This window comes from Cataglyphis hispanica, chromosome 18, assembly GCF_021464435.1.
Source record: "Cataglyphis hispanica isolate Lineage 1 chromosome 18, ULB_Chis1_1.0, whole genome shotgun sequence".
In the NCBI taxonomy this organism is placed as follows: domain Eukaryota; kingdom Metazoa; phylum Arthropoda; class Insecta; order Hymenoptera; family Formicidae; genus Cataglyphis; species Cataglyphis hispanica.
In genome coordinates this window covers 2,869,414-2,888,851 of record NC_065971.1, presented here as the reverse complement: position 1 = coordinate 2,888,851, position 19,438 = coordinate 2,869,414, and the positions used below count along the sequence as shown (strand labels likewise).

The window sequence follows — 19,438 nt, the reverse complement described above, 5'->3', positions numbered from 1 at the left end:
TGTCTGTTTGATAGAAAGGTCGTGCGACCGTCATAAATAAAAAATTATTTTTCAGCTTCATATATGAGATAATCTGCAAAAGGCCTTTTTGAGATTTGCTTTTCATTTATTTCATTTAAAATTGCAGCCTAAGAATTTTTTAAATAAATTTTCCTGCTTTTTTGTGCTATTTAAATAAAGTATGTTATAAATATTATACTTTTCTTCCTAGCATTATTATTTATTCTATATAATCGCAACATATTATTAGCTGAAATTTTCTTCAGTTGATTATTTCGACACTATGCAAATATCTTTTTTCCAATCAGATCACAAACGCGAACAGTATTCCAAAACGAGAAAGTGTCGTGTTTAAATTCCGGGTTCTTATGCAGGGTGCTCCATGGCAGCTACGATAAATTGCGTTGCAATTACGCACGATCGCCGGCAGGTAAGTAGGTAGACATATAAAATCACATGCCAGCGATTACACCGGCAACACCTGTTTCATGCGTATCTCCGTGATATTTATCCGTACGCGATTTATGGCGCAATCTACTTTGCACGCAGATTCAAATTCGGTTTATCTCACTTTTGTTTATAATAATCTTAATTGCAATTTCGGTGTTTCCATATATAAAAAATCTATACCTCGCTCTAAAACTCGTTTCTTCAAGGAAATGATTATAATTCTGCGCCATCATCGCATCGCATATGTATCATACTAATGCGATAAAGTTGTGTGCGATCGTGCGATATAAATGTCACTGTACAAACTTATCACGTGAGCATAATTATAGCAATTCTGTCCCTTGCGTCACTTGATAACTCTCATTTCTTTTAACTATATAAATGTGCATTGCAAAGAATCACGCTTGTAGATCTCGTCCGAAACGGAAGCGATCGCGCTTTCGAGCGAATGCACTGCTCATTTCGAAGATCTCGAGGTAGATACGAACTCTTGGAACTGGATCCACGTCACCTCGAGCCGTGCTCCACATGTGGGTTCGCCGGCGACCAATAATTCGCGTAACACAAAGCGTTCAATTGAAAAATTCACGCATCGGCACGCCTATATTATGTGATTAAGAAACGATCCTTAATAATTAGCGTGTGAATTGCGGATGCTCGTTTTAATTGCTCGACAGATAAAATTTCCAAAAAATAATATTTTCCAAATATCTCGCGACGAATCTTTTGAACAATCTTTTTCCCCGATCCGATGTTAACCCGGATTATCGCGGATTTATCGCGCGCGAGCTTCAGCCACCGTAGTATCGAGAATACCAAACAGCCTCCCCCTCAGCTGAGAGATCGACAACCTGTTACGCGTCGTTGAGAATCTCTGGCATTGAGAACCACGAAGAGAGCAGCGTGAGGTCTCCGATGCACGTGCATACAAGTAACGCCGACCGGAAGTCGATAAAAAGCTTGCTTTACCCTCGTGTCTCGGCATCGGCTTCTCTCGTCATGGGAAACAGCCTCCTTTTTCTCCTCTCTCTTAGAAGGCAGGTTCTTCCGTGTCTCTCTTTTTTCTATCTTCTGCATTTACCTCTCTCTCTCTCTCTCTCTCTCTCTTTCTCTTTTGCTCTCTATTACTCTGGTGGTCCAGTAAACCATGAGAGGATTTACCGTCTCCTTTATTCTCTACATCTTTCATCTTCTTGTAATTCTCTTAAAAGACCCTTTTTCTAGACAAATAAACTATTTTTTTTATAGATCAAATTATACAATCAATAATAAAAAAATCGTTTTTCGAAGTATTTAAGGTACTTTTGAAATAGTAAAAGATTTTAATGTTACTTCGTGTAAAATAGTTTTTTGTTAACAAAAATAATGCTTAGAAAGCTAAAAAATCGACATACTCTAATAAGTCTTCATTAAAATCTTCAAAAGTGACAGCTGATTTGCATTTTAAATATAGTCCGACACTGAATCTTTTTCTTATTTTTATGAGAAAAAATAAAGCAAAGATATGTTTCTAATTTTTTTTATAGGAGAGAAAAAATTAAAAATTTCGTATTAAATATAAAAAAAAAAAAAAAAAATTATCTCTCTCTTGTAAAATTTCTTTGCACTTTATAAATCTTTATGATATAAATATATGTATATTGTATAAATTGTCACACATACAATGTTTCGATATCATGTCGCAATTCGACAATATTTTCGCCTCCTTTCCCTTTGCCTTTTTTAAGTATTCTGATATAATTTATAACTATATATTTTTAATTATAATTAATAAATATGCATAAATATTTGCGAGTTTTGATACAATGAAAGATAGAAGAGCTCTTTCATAGCGTCTCTTTTGCTGCTGCCAAGGAGCCATCTCTTAGCAGTTAAAGCATATCTACAGAAAAAAAAGAAGAGGAGAAACTCTAAAGTGGTCATAAGTTCACTTCCGAGAACTTAAATGCAAACATATGCATCCATGGTGAGGAGCTCTTCGAAGCGAAGCGAGAAAGAGAGAGAAAGAGACGTGTTTGTATAACGTGTCGACAAAATACACTCTCTTCGATTGCCTTTAATGATGAGTACCTCGAATATACATTACACTCGGTAATAATAAACTTGCAATTATTAGCCACAAATTTTCCCCAAATAATATTTTGGCGTTCAGTACTCTGCCATGATCGTTAAACGGATTATTTTATTATTTAATAATGATATTTAATAATTATTATTTTATTAAAACGAATTTTATTAGAAGAAATTTTTTATTAAAATAATTAATTAACGAATTAATTGATAAAATATTAGAACATATTAATTAATAGGATATAAATGTGCAAAATATTTCAACAATAAAATCTTACAATTTAATTATTGTCTTCCACAAATGCCAAATAACTTTGTTAATAAAAGGCTCAAGGTAGACAAAAATTTTTACCAATATGCATATTTTATTATTTTGCTATTAATAGATTATTTTTTTAATTTTTATTTTGAAAGATTTTAACTTCCTCATGCCGATAAAGCATTTTATACAATTTTTGAATTTTTAAAAAGATATAAAGTCCACTAATTTATGTTTTCGAAAATAATGGTACACAGGTATTCGATATTTTCCCTGGAAAGTTTTCGGATAGAAAAGCCACAAAATAGAAAAAAAACGGAAATGGGAATGAGAACACTTTTTACAAAAAAGAACAAAAAAGAATTATAAAATCTATATTATCTAACTATTGTATTTCTTTAAAAAGTGATGATAGCAAACGTGAAAAATAAATGAGTTTTCTTTTATTAAAAACGACGCTGTCATTCCTTTGTGAGTATCTCCAGATTAATACTGAAAAATTTCAATTATTCACGCAAATTATTTAAACTCTCTTCTCTTTAGCTTTAAATTTGCTTGTTTTCCTTTTATTAAGACTTCTTATCTCTAAATTTCTTCTTCTCTTTTTAATTCCATTCTTATTATTAAGTAAATATTTTTTATCAATAAAATGTGAAGACTTTGTAGAAACAATCGCTATCAAAGCTATCAGATTTTTCGATTTTGCGAAATTACTTGCCGAACCATATACACTATACTGTCCGGTTGAAAAATTTTTATTTAAAAAAATATATAAAAAAGCATTATTTCTCACAAAAAAATTATACACGTACCCGCATACATAACAAAAAAAAAAAAAAACCGAACAAATTCGTAACAATACGAGCTTGTTGCAGAAACTTGTAAAAGAAGCATATTTATATTTTTCCTTATTGTATATGCATATGTTTCATTTGAATGCGCTAACTTATTTATGCGATATTAACGGACGCGTTCTGAATTTATCGAGTTTACTGGCTCGTAGGAGATCCACCTCTAGATCGCTAAATCGAGAACTCGAGAATCGCGCGTACGGGTCGCGGAGGACGTTCGCGCCTAATAAAAGCCAAGGGAGTTGCGCTCCTACACGGCCGGTGTATACCAGGAACGCGGATCTGCGTCTGGTAGCGTGTATAAATACGCCACTAGGAAGTGCTTGCCAGCAGGAAGCGTCCGCTGGGCCGATGAGAAACAATAGCGCGGCGCGACGAACGCCCACTCTCGAGTCGCGCTAAAATCGACCGAAATTCTCGCCTGCCCGTCGCTCTGTTTTATTTAACGACCGAATATTTTAACTGCATCCATTTTACTTCTAGCATGACGTGAAAAATCACGTCGTTGGTCACGCGTGAGGTCACCGACTCGAAATGTCACCGCACAGACGTGGAAATGTAAGAGAAAATAATTAGAAATATAAATAGTACAATCTCTCGCTTAATTTTCGCGGGCCTAATCTTTTTAATCAACTCGACATAAATTTTTTCCTTTTTTCATATAACATTACAATACAGCATTTCAACAAAGTTTTCGAGGCAAGGAAGGATCGAAAAAAATTTGGAGTATCTGCTACATGACTCTCCGTCTATACGGCTGATGTCATATTACTTTTGTCATAGCTTACCGAGAAACATGACGACGCAACGATACTTCATGCATGTACAACACTCCTTACTGCGCGTTTATTCGTGCAATACAACGAACATGCTCATTGTCAGTCTAATGCGCGACCTACGCGAACCAAAAGTAATTAGTATGCTAAACTATTTTCTCGGGCGTATGCATCGACCCGGCGACGCGGATAGCGGAAAGTTTTACGTCAGTCGTATGAATAAACGATGGCCGACACATCAAAATAGATTCGCGTAAAATTATTCAGTAGGCCACGTGACCGACCCTGGTATTAATCGATATTATACGAGCATTGAGGGGACATGCCCGATCGACGGCCTCTTTACGCGAGGGAAGGATTATTTAGAGCGGCAAAATGAGACGCCCCTTTAAAGCTAGGGAACAAAGTGTCCCATTCTTTTCTTTTTCTTCAAGTTGAATATATTTTCTATTTTATTGGTAACATTGAACAATTGCATTTATTTCTTGCCTTGCAATTTGATAATTCGATTGTGTTGATTAATATTTGATCATCTATTCCTATCAGATGTCTTCGATAGAAAAAAATACAATTCTATTAATTATTTAAATAATTAATATTCAAAAATTGTCGAGAATCGATCGTCATGAAAAATAAATTTCATTAAAGACAAGACTGTAGGTTTTTAAATTTAATTTAGTCAATCTTTCGAAAGAATGCTTTCTAATTAGAATTGAAAAGATAGATCAGAAGTAGCCAAAGAAGATAACGAGTAAACGAGGTCACGAGATCACTTCTCGCGGAAGTGTTATTTTCATCTTCTGGGAAACACTGTCCCAGACGTTATGTAAGGACCGTATTACGTAGATCGTAATGTTATTGTCTCGCTACTTCGTCCGTGAGATCGTAAATCGTTAAATAACATCGATATTATAAATCTACGAAGACCGGAGTTTAGCAACAAAGAGCTAAAGTTTCTTAGTTACACGAATATTTCCGATATAAAGAGATGATATTTTTAATTTTTCAATATTTTATTTTATATTATTTAAGTATGACTTACAAATTGACGTCAAATAGAAAAGTATATTGAGAGGTTAAAATTAAAATATCCAATAATCTTGAGCATATAATATATAATTTTGTAAAAAATTTTTATAATTTTTTAAAATGTTTTAAAATTATAAAAATTTCTTACAAAATTATATATTATATGCTCAAGATTATTGGATATTTTAATTTTAACATCTCAATATATTTTTCTATTTGACGTCAATTTGTAAGTCATACTTAAATAATATAAAATAAAATATCAGATCTCTTTATATCGAAAGTATTCGTGTAATTAAGAAACTTTAGCTCTTCGTTGCTAAACTCCGTTCTTCGTAGATTTATAATATCGATGTTATTTTTATTTTTTTTTTGTTTTATAAACATTAACATATTAAAATTAATTATTAAATATATAAAATTAATTTTAATACATTAATATTAATACGCTGTATTCTCATGATAATTATAAATTGTAAATGTGAGATGTTATAAATATTAATTCTACATTAATCATCGGTTCTTTTTCATTAGTTCATTATTACATATTTTCTCTTAAATGTCATACATCGATATTGCACATATGTAAAACAATATTAACAAAGTATTCATACAATTTATTATAATCAAAGAAAATTTTAGCAATGGAAAATTCCTCCAACGATAAACGAAATATCAAGATAGATGTCAAGTTTATTGAATTGAAATGTCTTCAGTCGTGCAAAGAAACGCGAAATCCGTCGACGCGAATATAAATATATCGAAGAGGAAACATGCGACTACAATAATAGAACCGTCAGAGAATTACGCGTTGCGAAAATGTGACGAGAGAAGAAACACAACGACGACAACCGCTTATTGCAGCGAAGGCGACAAATACGACGAGGCCCGAGCGACGGCGTTACAAGCGTTGATACGGTCAACGGAAAAATGTTCCTAATAGTCAGGGAAGGACAATTGGCCGTCCGGTTATTTATTGTAATGGAATAATGCGATTGTAAGTGCGTGTTGGCTGGCCGCGGCCATATCGTCTCGCAGCCACCCATTCCGATAAAAGCCACCCATCTCGTCACGCCGCAATGACGATAGGATACTTCTTTGCTCGATACTTGTCAGTGAAATTGCAAAATCAATAGATAGTTGTAAATAAAGTAAAAATAAAAAAAGAATAAAATTAAAAATTAATAAAAACTATTCATAAAGAGAAAATAAGAAATATAGATGATAAAGATCATAGACGTATATATATAAATTGTAGTTAGATATATATAAATTAGTTAAATTAATTTTCCTTCGAGATATTACATAAAATATAAAGAAAATATATATACAAGATAATACAAAAATAAGAAATAATAAAAAAGAAAAAAAGAAAAAAAAAATCAATCGAGATATTATATCAATTAAATGAAAAGACAACTGCGTTTTTAATTTTGGTAAGAATTTAATTAATTCAAATTTTTGTTATTCCTGCAAAATTAACGTTGTTAAAAAAAATATAAAAATATATCTACATATTATTATTTATTTATTGAAAAAATTGCTGATACGCTGCCTTTTCGTGGCGCTTTTTCGCCAACATGGCACGTAAGATTTGCATTTTGAAAACTGTTATTACCCGGCTATATTCGAGCGGAGTTTCACCCACTTTCGCTGTAATTATCACACAGCGGGGGACAGTCATTCGGGTAAACCACTGAGTGTCCCGATCGAGTGTTCCGTCCACCGGTTGTAGATAACTCGATACGCGAGGCGAGAATAAAACAAGCTTCACGAATTCTGCGTGAGGTCCACGAGGGACCAGCGAGGGAAGGCTAGGAAGAAGGAGAAGGAAGGAGGAGGCTATCGTCGTCTCTTGTCCCGGATCCGACTCGTAATAATAGTCATTTTGACGGTGAGGAATGCCAGAGTGTTCGCGAGCGCGCACTGTATGCGTGAAACACGAGAAGAGAGACGAAGAGAAGAAATGAAGAGAGGAATAGAAGAAAATGACAAGAAAAAAAAATGAGTGAGAGAGAGAGAGAGAAATAGAAAAAAATGCGATCGAGCATAGAATTTAAAATTTCAGAGACCTCGAAAAGACAGTCCATGTAATATATAAAACCAAATTTCACGATGCACTATTTATGCAGAATTTCAAATCTTAATAAATTTTGATGAAATTAACAAAAAAATATTTGTTAGATGTGTAAAAAAAAATTATAATGATGCAAAATAAAAATATTTTGATAGTAAAGGATTACGTATAAAATGCGATATTATTGTATGCGGAAAAAAATGCACGTTTAAACTCGAATAAAATCACATTCATAGAGAATTCAAATAAAATTCCTTATTTTTGTCGCTTCCGCGTAAAAATATCGGAACAAGTGTGTCGGATTTAAAAGCATTCTACCGCGTTCTTGCGGCTTTCAAAATGTTCCATAGCGGAGGAAAATTTTGCAGGCGATAAAGGCACGAAAAACTCTCGAGGAAGATTTTTGCGACGCGATTCTCAAAGCGAGTCGTTGTGCAACTTCTTTCCTCAATTCCTTCCTCGTCGAGAATAATATCTTTCTTCCGTGATATTCTACGACATCCTGGAAATCGGTCACGGAAGTCTTCTTCCTTTAAAATATTTCCTTTCGCTAATGATAGCGTTTGTATTATTTACTGGAAATATTGTTTCTTGAAAGTCGAAATTCGAAATTATTCTCCACGATTTAATCGTATGAACAAATAAAAATGTAATTGGATGTTGGATGCAATTATTTTTTGTATAATTTTTTAATAAATTTCGTTACATGCCAATATGTTAAGTAATATTCGTCGGTCGAAAATGATTATATATTAGTTTTATAAAAATTTCTTTTCTGTAATAAATATTATTTAATTTCTTATTTCCAGAATTTTTATTACTCATTTCGATAATTTACGATATTTTTAAATCAAAAACTTATTTCTTTTTTTAATCTTTATTAGCTTTGATAGTATTTTTAATATTTTTCCAATATATTTTACTTAATTTATACATATTTATATACATTTTTCTGCTTGTTTTTATGTAACTTTTTTCAAAAATTTTTCTATTTGATTTTGTCAAACAATGTTCTTCACGCACACTGAGGATGGGCATCATACGATCGGAGGACACTCTAAAGCCTCCGCACAAGTCACTTTAAATTCTTTCCGGTTAACGGAAAAAAGAGATGCTCATTTCTTCTTCTTTTTTTAAGCGACCAAAAAAAGGGACGTCAAGAAAGCTCAAATTTTTATTCTTCATCTCCCTTTTCCTTCAATCTGTTTTTTTCTTCCCTTCTTTGAAAGAATTTTTCGGTGGAAGAAGAATCAGAATGGAAAAAGAGAAAAGATAGGAAGGACCGGATACCATCCATCGCATCATGGTGCATCCTCTTATTGAATTTTTCTTGGTCGCCCGGTTGGAAAGAGAAAGAAAGGAGGGACGGGCGGGAGAGCAAGAAAAAAAAGATAAGAGATCCGAAAACTTTTATTCGGATTGACACATATGTATACACGATGAGTTCCATGAATATAAGGATATAATAGCAAAGCGTATATACTGTTTTAAACAGAAAGATCGTAAAATTTTGAAAACAAGTGTCATACACAAAAAGATTGCAAAACATATCATCAGATGAACATACTGTATCTATACAGAGATAATATTGTATCCGTCAGATAGAGAGACTTCTACCTTGCATTAAAAAGAAAAAAATTTTGTGCTGCCAAGATATTAATATAAGAAACTTTAAAGAATTATATGTCACACGATTCTTTCACAGGAATCGATCAAAACCTCGTCATTCGAGAATCCGTCGATCAAATTTACTAACAGTGAGAGACACTTTATATAAATGTATCCGTTACGTAGTACAGGTGGACGATAAAAAGACAGAAAAGAGTAATTAGAGAAATAAGATACCTGCAGAGAGAGGAAGATGGACGAGCACGAGATGAGATAGGAAGCTGAGCGGGACATAGAGATGAGAATAAAAATGCGAAGGAGAAACAGAGAAACATGTGGAAAAGAGGAAGGACAGAGATGAGAAGAATCAAGCCTGGGGCGATCGCGCGGGCTGGAGATCCTCCGCTCTCGAGAAAGGAGAAAAAGAGAAGGAGAGGTCCAAGGTCCGCGCTTCCGGTCCGGATACCGACCGGTTCTCCCATTCTCGAGAGACAGACGAGGAAGAAGGAGGAGGAAGAGAGAGAAGAAAGAAAGAGAGATAAAAGGCTCTATCTTCCTGCTCCAGCGCGAATATTCGCGTCGCGCAAAATCTCGGCATGCGAGCAAACGAGTTTCAATGGCATTTATATATATCCTTTCTAATATCCTTAAAAAACTATGTATTATTTTATATATATATATATATGCCTGCGAGATTTTGCGAATATTAAGAAAATATACTTTTCGTTTTACATCATTACGTAAGAAAATATACGAAAGATTATACAGGAAGTAAGAGAAATACATTAAAATACGACAAAGATAGATCTCATTAAACGTGATTTTAGCGCAATTTAAAACCGATTCTATACTACTTAATTGAAAATAATACGCTTGTAATTTCGAATGATACGACTCTGCGAGTACAATGATTTAAATGCAATTAAACAAGACTAAAAATCATCGCTTGTCACGTATAAAAATAAAATATCGCTTGCGTGAAACGCATGATAATCACATCACTTATCACGCGCAAGTAATAATTTTTTGCTATGAAAATTTGTTATGAGAATGATACATATATTAAAATTCTTGTTATTTGCACGCGTGTAAATGGCTCGTTCATTATTTAATAATTTTAATATCAATTAAAAATATGCCATCCTCTCTCGTATTTTATCTCATTGACTTTTGCATATTCCAATTTTATATTCATATTTTTTAATTCTCGAAATCTAGCTTGTATTTGCTTCGATGAAAGGTAAAAATTATTTGCGACACTCACCTTGTCATCTCACTGTCATCGCCAATAAACGATTATCGACCGAACGACGATGGCAGTAAAATACATTACGGACTTGCGATATAATCGATCGACATACGCGGCAAACGCTGATGATTATCTCTTGCATAATAATGATTCTTCGAAGAGACGAGACATTAATTATAGGTACTATTAACGCATATTTTAGATGGTCTCTAAAAATATCTCTCTTTAAAAAATAAATTGATCATTGAAATCGGAGATTCTGGTCGATCTTACAGACATGATAATTAAGGAAAACTTATAATAAGAGTTGTTCTGTGTAAAGCTTTATAAATTTATAATTTTTTGCTCACAAAAGAATCTCTGAAAAATCCGAGTTAATTACTTGGATACAAAATGCAAAGTTTGCGCATGATTTCCTGTTCCATTTGCTCGCATGTGCAAGAAAAAGTGTAATCTGGTTATGAATATAAGATTAGGACTTCCCGGAATCGCGCGCACAACGCAATCCAACTTTGTCCTATCAGCTTTATTTCATCAGCATCGTATTTGTCTACATACAGACTATCGTTCGTATTTCTATACGCAATATGTTTTCCTTCAATAATTATAACTTCTCATTCTCTTTCTTTTTTCAATATCTTTTTATTAATAAATTATATTCTGTACGTTCACCGTATAAATCACTATTGGAATTCATGAGGCAGGCAGTTAATCGCGCGATTTCATTGAAATACAAATAAAAAACGAATAAAAAAAACGCAACTACGAAAGATTGAAATCTTCGGTCAATGAAGAATTTTCTTCGATATAAGTCAACTAAGAAAGCTTCGTTCACGATCTTGACGATCAATAGAGCCCTATATGGAGAAGCAGTTCCTGAGAAATTTCCATGCCTCTTTCTTCCGCCCTTGACTCCCCCCTTCCTTCCTCCCGCCTACGCCCTCAATAGCCCACGGTAGTGCTTCCTCCTTTACTTCCGGGCTCTTCCGGCGAGGCGAATTACGCTAGAAAGGCTTTCTTCTCTCCCTTCTGGCTCTCCCCTTCACCCCACAGCCATCTCCTTCCGCTCTATATATGCGTCCTTCGCAGCCCATCTCTTATTTTCCTCTATTCACCCTTCTCCCGGCGCCCTCTTATCAACATCGACTTCGACGGACCACCCTTTGTCGGTCGTTTCCTCACAGCATTATACAGAACGAGACTAAAGCCGCTGCTTTCGAATCATTGACGATCTTTTCTCGCGATTTTTATTGAGCGACGGTTTAAAATCACTTCAAATTCTGTGACTTGTATATTGTGCTTTCAACTAAATATAGTCTAGTTAATCTGAACTGAATATTTTCGAATATCGTTTTATAAAAAAAAAAAAAACAGACGGAATAAAATAGATAAAATATAAAATAAAAATTAAAAAAAAAATAAAAATTGACAATGATAGATTAGAATGATATAAAAGTTTGCTGATATGCTTTGGCATACCAATTGGGATAATCAATATTTCTTCAATATTAAATTTATATGATTCAGAGAAAGTCCGCGATACAACTGATACACCTCTGTGCATCATGGCGATGTTCCAAGCAATTCCGGTAATTCGTCGTCCCCTTTATAAATGCTAATGTTCCGCCGACGCGACTTTGCTTATAAGCCGGCGCGAAGAGGTCTTCGTGCGCGTTTCTCTATCCATACTTCCGGGTGACAGGTCTTCCAACAGGACGGAGTCGCGCGTTCAAAAGACCCGTCTTCTCTCGCGTCTCGGTCACGAGTTACCGTCTCGTTCTGCTCGGCATTCTCCTTGAAAATTCCACGTTCCTTCGACGCTCACGTCAGCCTCGAAAGCGTATTGTCCGTTTGACACTTCTTATCTTTCTATATCTGCCTTTACATATACCCTATAAATATTTATATATTTTTTCAAAAATAGTGACCCTAAGAATGTGAGATTAAAAGTACGAAATTTTAGCAAGACTCCAGTACCTTAAATAATTTATAAATAATAATTGAATTCATATTTTTATTTTTGCCCTTTTATATTGGAATTTTGATGCATTCGCAATATGATAAATCAAGCGAGCGAGTTAAGTAGATAACTATATATTCAGCTTGTATTTATTAATTTAATTATAAATTAATCAACATGTCACAATCTATGTACATGCTATAATTGCAAATGTTCAAGTATAACTACAATATTAATATACATGTTTCTGGTTCATGTTACTTCGCATCCGGCGTTTTTGTTAAGAAAATTAACAGCCAGCGGTAATACAAATAAAAGTTCTTAATCAGTGCAATTTATCCAGATATGGATATGACATTTTATGCTAACAAAAATGAGACATTTCTTTCAATGATACTACAACATATGCCTCAATCATTAGCTATAAATAGGATGATACTTATACGTGATCAAAATATCTGTTAAGTGTTTGTTACTATTTCGATAGTAGTCTCGCTATAATATGATACTAATTCTGTACTTTATCCTTCTTTTAATTTTGACATTTCATTCTTTTCACGTTCTAACAAAAAAAGAGCTTTACAAATGCAATTTGTTAAAAAAATATATAACTTAATTTGCAGTAAAAGAAATGTGTGTTTCTTGTAAAAGATATCGCGTCAAATTTAAAGAAGAATTATGATTCTGAACGTGCAGCGAACAAGCTTCCGGTTTTGTCGTTTGAGCTTCCACCCGCAGTTTCTCTGTCTCTCTTCCTTTTTCCTTTTTTCGTCTTCTGATGCCAAGATGGCAGCTCGGTTGCAGCCGCAATGCAATACGCGTGTATTTGTATCCGACGATGACGACGACATGTCGTATCAAAGTTAAGAATACGACGGCCACCCGGACGGGAGGGGATTAGGCGGCCGCCCGTTTGCTCGCTACACTCTTTGTAACCCGTGCATACAGATGATAACCTATGCATATATCGCAGTCGTCTGCCAGCCAGCGGCAATGGCGTCATCAACGGATATCACCGGCGGCCAGCCGGATATCTTCGTGTCAGACCGATAGGAATCATCGCGTTGAATTGCCGTCAAATGACTCCGCAATTTCTCACGTAAATTTACGACGTTACGATTTATGTTAAATTCTCATACGCGTTCCTTTCGCTTCGGATTGTTAGCCCGATCCATTCTCCTCTCTCCCCTTTAATATATATATATTATATTATATATATATTTTTAATATATCTCATTATATATTGTATATCACATTTGAAATAATTGATAAAAAATTAATACGATTATATATATTAAAGAAGTAATAAATATAATTTAAAAAAATATTAATTAAATATTTATTGATAGTATCATTTATAATTATATTATGAACACAGCGAGCTCTCTTGACAGATTAAGTGTCATATATTTTAGCGAATAGACGTCAGCTTACGCCAATGAGCGAGGCCGACTCCCCGCTTTGTCTTCTTACTATCTGCTTACGAAGTTTGTAAACATCTTCACGACGAGATTCTTCTCACAGAGAAGATTTAATTGCTCGCATCTCGTCGGCTGCCGTTCCGCGGTTTCGCAATGAGGAAGTATCACAGAAAGGATCCGCATTAATCAGAAATCAATTCGCGTCTCGATCGGACAAAGGAGGAAAGCGTAGCTCCGGCTCGTACCTAGCGAGACGAGAGACCGAGAATATCCTCACCACGTCTCTCTCTTATATTCAATTTATTTAGGAAAAATTGAAACCTAGTTTTTCCCTAGAAATGATTTTTCTCGTTATATCTATGTTCGTCGTAAGATTAATCGAAACAGTCTCGCGACGACATACATATATAGTAAATGTAATCATTCATTTAATGACAAAATGAACGATCATTATTTCTTTAAAAATTTATTAGTAAAAAAGATAAACATATCGGAGTGTAAATTTTCGCTGGCAATCGATTTCCATTATTTACAATAAAGATCCATTTAAATATTGTATCAAGTTTCAATAATTTCAACAAGAATGAGAGAGAGAGAAAAATTCTATAGAAATGTAAATTGTAACGATCTTTACGTTTTATCTGTATATTTTTTTTAAGAATTACGCGTCGAAAAAGACACATTGTGATACTTTTACAAGCAAAAGTTAATATTGTCGTGCGTAAACAAATTTTTTTTTTTGCGCGTGAAGAAGGTGTTGAATATAACATACCGGTCATTTCGCGAGACGATCTAGTTCGCAGTAGAAATTAAATCCGTAACACTTTTACACGAGCTCAGATTTTGATGCTATACAAACATGCGCAAACATAATTCATCTTGATAACGTGACGCAACAATCTTGTTCGCATGGAAACACGTCAAAATTACAGCGATTTCAATCTTTGATTCGTAATAGCTTTACGGAGGCACGAGTTGCAAATTTGAGAAGGAAAAAGAGAACGAGTTTCGCCCGGTGCCCGCACAAGGCTTTCGTGGAAATCTTGCGAAAGTGGCGCGAGCGGGCAGGTATTACGCGCGCGAGTTCGTCCGCTCGCTCACTCTCGCGTTATGTAAATGATAACGCGCAACTTCCTCAATAACGATTAAGAAATACGAGCGGTTCCTACCGAGCTGGGTTTACGTAAAACATTTCCGTACACGTTGCAGAGTTAACGGCGGATTAGATCCCTTCGATTGTATCGCCAAGTGACAGAAACGCCTTAGGTAGGAGGTCTTTACTCTTCGATGGTCGTCGTTCCGGTAGCGATCGTTTAAAGATCCATATAAAGCGAAATGTGTTCTCCGTGCGATAAGATTGTGGGTTTAAATATTTCAACACCCGCGAGATATATCTGAATGTCGCTTCCGCCTTTTTGTGTGTGTGTATATATATATATATATATATATATATATATATATCATACGCAGTATTTTAATTTTTATAAAAAAATATAATTAAAAAAGATACATCTGTTTGTATCTAAAATGGGTAAAAATCTAAACCATTTTACGAAAATATTTTTACAAAATTTATATTCATATAAATATATGTATGAAAAAAACATTTAAAGTTTACATAAATCATCAAAAAGGCTGGTCCTCATCAGGAAGTAATTTCAAAAATAGTTTGTGTCTTAAAAGTAGCCTAAGCACCTCAACTCTCGCCATATGTCAAACATAATTATATCCTCCACCTAACTACTTCTAATTATATATAATCGTAAAAAAATGACATTTAAAATTGCATCAAAATATACAGTCGATAATCCCCAATTATCATTTTAAAGTTAATCTTCGTGTGATGAGATAATAAATTGCTTTTGTAATATTAACATATACAAGATTATTTTCTATTATTAATATTGTCAAATCTATTGTGCAGAGAAATTTAATCAATAGAGCATGATCTTACGAGCGGTCGAGTTCGTTGATTTCGTTTGTTGCAGCAAGAATTCGCAATAATAGTCGGTTCATTTATCTCTTATCGAGTCAAACCTCCGGTGCATTCGCCCTCTGTTTCCGAAGAGACAACAGTCGGCCACGCGCTTATTATTTATTTCCCGATGTTTCACGTAACAAAATCGCGACTAATAAGGCGGTTGACGTCAGCGATCCGTGTTAATTGGATTCCGCACGACCGGGTAATAACATCGCCGAACGGATTAAAGCGAGGCCGGGCTTTTAGCGGATTTCCGGGTTCCGCGTCGGAATTAACTCCTCGAATCTCGGATCGTAACGAGCCGCTCACGCTCCGCTCCGAATCTCTCGAGAGCGTGGCAACGAGGAGAATCGAGGGGGAACGGAAAATTCACCAACATCATCGAGTGCTGACCTCTTGAGACTGACGATCGTCGCGGAAGAACACGAATAAATTATACGCATATACGAGAATAAATCATTTTCGAATACGAATAAAAGTTCTCGATTAAATTAAAAATTGTATAGAGAATGATATGCGAAGAATAATTTGTCAAATTATGTGTATTCGAAACTATAAATGTCAATTATCATCCTGATTAAGTCTAAAACTTTGCATGCTATTCACCAAGTGATTTACTTGAAAATTTTAAGTTTGAATTTTCCAAAATTTCTGAGTTTTGGACACATTTATTTTAGAATTGTAGATACAAATCCGTTTTAACGTGAAATAAGTAAAAATATGTCAAACATAGTATATAAAAACAAGTTCATAAAAATGATTCCGCATTCAATATACTATTCAATTTATTGCTTATATAAATAACATGTATTTCAAGCACCGCAACTCTCGCGAAAAAAAAAGAGATTACATAATTAATATAAGATTATATAAATCACAGACTCAAGAATCAATTATACAAATTATTCAATTTCAAACTCAAATACCGAAATCGTCTTTAACTTTTAAATTCCGTCAAGTCGAAATATGTGTCCATCCATCGTTAACATAAACGTGATAAAACCAAAGCGCGCAATAAATTTTCGTAAATCATGCTTGAACTCGTACGGAATACGGAGTTCGTGAATCGCCGACTCTTGATAATTCCGGGAAGAGAAAAAAAAAACGACGTTCCGCGAAACGCGGCGGCGAGGCCACAAGCACGACAAAGACGACGAATGGTTTGTTTACAACCGGAGAATCGAAAGAATCGCCGAATATGCGCGCGCAACGGGTTATCCACACAATACGCGCGCGCGCGCGCACATACACACACACACACACTGCGACGTCGTCGACGTGGCTCGAGTATATCGGGGATTTAGCATCGAACGTCATTTTTCCGATAACGCTCCGAAAAAGTGCATGGAAAAATATACGGACAATTACCTTGAACGCTGTCTCTGCTTCGCTCCGTCTTGCTGTCGTCCCACGACGTCTCGCCGATAAAATCCTTTGCCAAAGGTTCCGGACGCAGCTGTGTAATATCACTGGCCGTCGTCGTCGTTCAACCCGAAACCACAAAACGTTTCGACGTTCATCGGACGGCGAATCGTGGCCGTTCCTCGTGCCACGCACGGGACGACATGCGGCGCGTTGTAATCAGGTCGCGGCGGGCGACATCCGCGCGCGGGCGAGAGAGAGAGAGAGAGAGAGAGAGAAATGTAGACAGCAGCGAGGCTGTGTCCTCCGCGCGGAGCTTTTCGCCGCGGCGGCGCGAACACGTGAGAGGGATTATCTCGCGGTTCGCGATACAGGCGACGGCGCTTCTCGTTACGTATCACAGAATAACGGGAGAGAATCCTGGGTCATTAGAGCACTCGTCGCGCACTTGTATCTCACTTCGTCTTTTTACTGCGGCGGCACTTGTATTGTTTCCGCCTAACTTCTCCGTGACACCGATAATGGAGCGATGACGGAAGTGAACGATATATATAGGCGTAATGCGAAAAAATTGAAGAAGATTCGAAACGCGATCTCGCGGGGACGATCGCTTCAAACTCGTTCGTGCGGCAATTGCGGTGCGATTGCGAACGGTTGACAATTACATATATCCCGGCACTGTCACACGTTCCGAGGTCAGCGAGCGACTGAGCTCCCCGGTGTAGGAAACATAGAGAGTGGAAGGTTGCCGCCAGACGCCAGACTCGCACACTCCCCCCCACCATGCACCCCGCTGCGCAGTGATGTAGCGCGAACGAGACGGCGCTCACTTCGGGGCGAACAAGTGGAATCATTGGCAACGGCGGTCGGCCAATCGCGCGTCGACGTTGGCGACATTGGCGAGGGCGCCAGCGGAAATAATCGAACCGTTGTCATGGCGATCGAGTGGGGAAGATCATCGCGAAGTCGCGGCGTGCAAAGGTGAAGAAAGAGAAAAAAGATATTCCCGCCGACTTCCTCGTAGCTTCCTCGTAATCGCGATCGTGATTGTCGTCGAGTTAACCCCGGCCAATCGTTTCCACATGCGCGCAACATGCGACAACTTGATGGAAGCAACCGGCGAGACCAGTAGCCTAACGAACTCCGGGACTTTTCAACGAAATGCACTTGTTAGGTGAGTGTATTCCCAAAATTTTATATAATACTCATATATATAAATATTCACGTATGAAGTTAATATAAAGGAATACAACGAAATAATACATCTTTGATGCTGAATCTTTTCGAGATAAAATTGCCTATATGTAATTAATCATGTAAAAATTATACAATTATGCATATAAAATATATCAATTACGAAGGCAAATATATACCACGCGCGTGACTCGTTCAGAGGTCAAAAGAAAATAGAAAGGGCAACTGCCTCGGCGTATTGTATTTTTAAAAGAAAAAAGGAAATTGCGAGTAGATTACAAACATATAAACTTGCTCAAGAAAAGATAGCTTATATATTAATTATATAGGGTGGCTGACAATAATCGCTCACCAATAATATGCAGATAGAGCGGATTAAACCAAGCAGGAAAGTCTTTTATCATTTTTTTGTTGTATAATGCTTAATAAAAGAATCAATATTGAATAAAATCTGGTCGATCATCACTGATCTTTAATTAGTGATTCGCACTGTAAACAGCGTTCACGCACACCACCAGGTACGTGGCTCATCGACGTGCGGCCGGCTAAAGATCAGCGATGATTTGCCAGATTTTACTTAATAATAACTTTTTTATTAAACGTTATAAAAATAATAGTAAAGGACTTTTCTGCTTGGTTTAATCCGCTCTATCTGCACATTACGGTGAGGCGATTATTATCAGACACCCTGTATATAAAACATATAAAATCTAATCCAATATCTTACACTTTTTCCAACAAAATATATAATATAATGACAATTAACTTTCACATTATTTTTGCGACTTAGAAACAATAATTTATTATGAGAAAAGAGATATATTATATATTTACGTATATAATTATAACCCATATTTGAGTACAATTCTTCCGGATTCTTAATTTAAATTTCATTTAGCATTATAAGATATAAATATATTTATAAATACCTTTCTAGATCTTAAAATAAGCGATCTTTTACATAAATACATTTCTTATCTGTGTTTATTCAAAACATTTATATATTTCTGTTTATCTTGATTTCTATTACATCTCGTTATCGGTAAAAGTTTGATATATTTTACTTTATGCAATTTAATTAGACAAAACTAAACGCCACATGATTCTTATGGCATCGTAAAATAGATGGGATAGATGGAATTGATGCAAAT

The 19,438-nt window shown here is 35.5% G+C and overlaps 2 protein-coding genes across 2 annotated transcripts in view; one reads left to right on the top strand and one right to left on the bottom strand.

Moving 5' to 3' along the window:
• LOC126856192 (ets DNA-binding protein pokkuri) overlaps positions 1–17,827 on the bottom strand; it is a 35,343-nt gene extending 17,516 nt beyond the window's left edge. Inside the window, exon 1 of the mRNA XM_050604478.1 lies at positions 17,100–17,827. The gene's annotated coding sequence lies outside the window, so the exon portion shown is untranslated. The remainder of the gene's footprint in view (positions 1–17,099) is intronic.
• Positions 17,828–17,916: 89 nt separating this feature from the next.
• Positions 17,917–19,438, top strand: part of LOC126856219 (uncharacterized) — a 100,952-nt gene continuing 99,430 nt past the window's right edge. The window contains exon 1 of the mRNA XM_050604516.1: positions 17,917–18,267. The gene's annotated coding sequence lies outside the window, so the exon portion shown is untranslated. The remainder of the gene's footprint in view (positions 18,268–19,438) is intronic.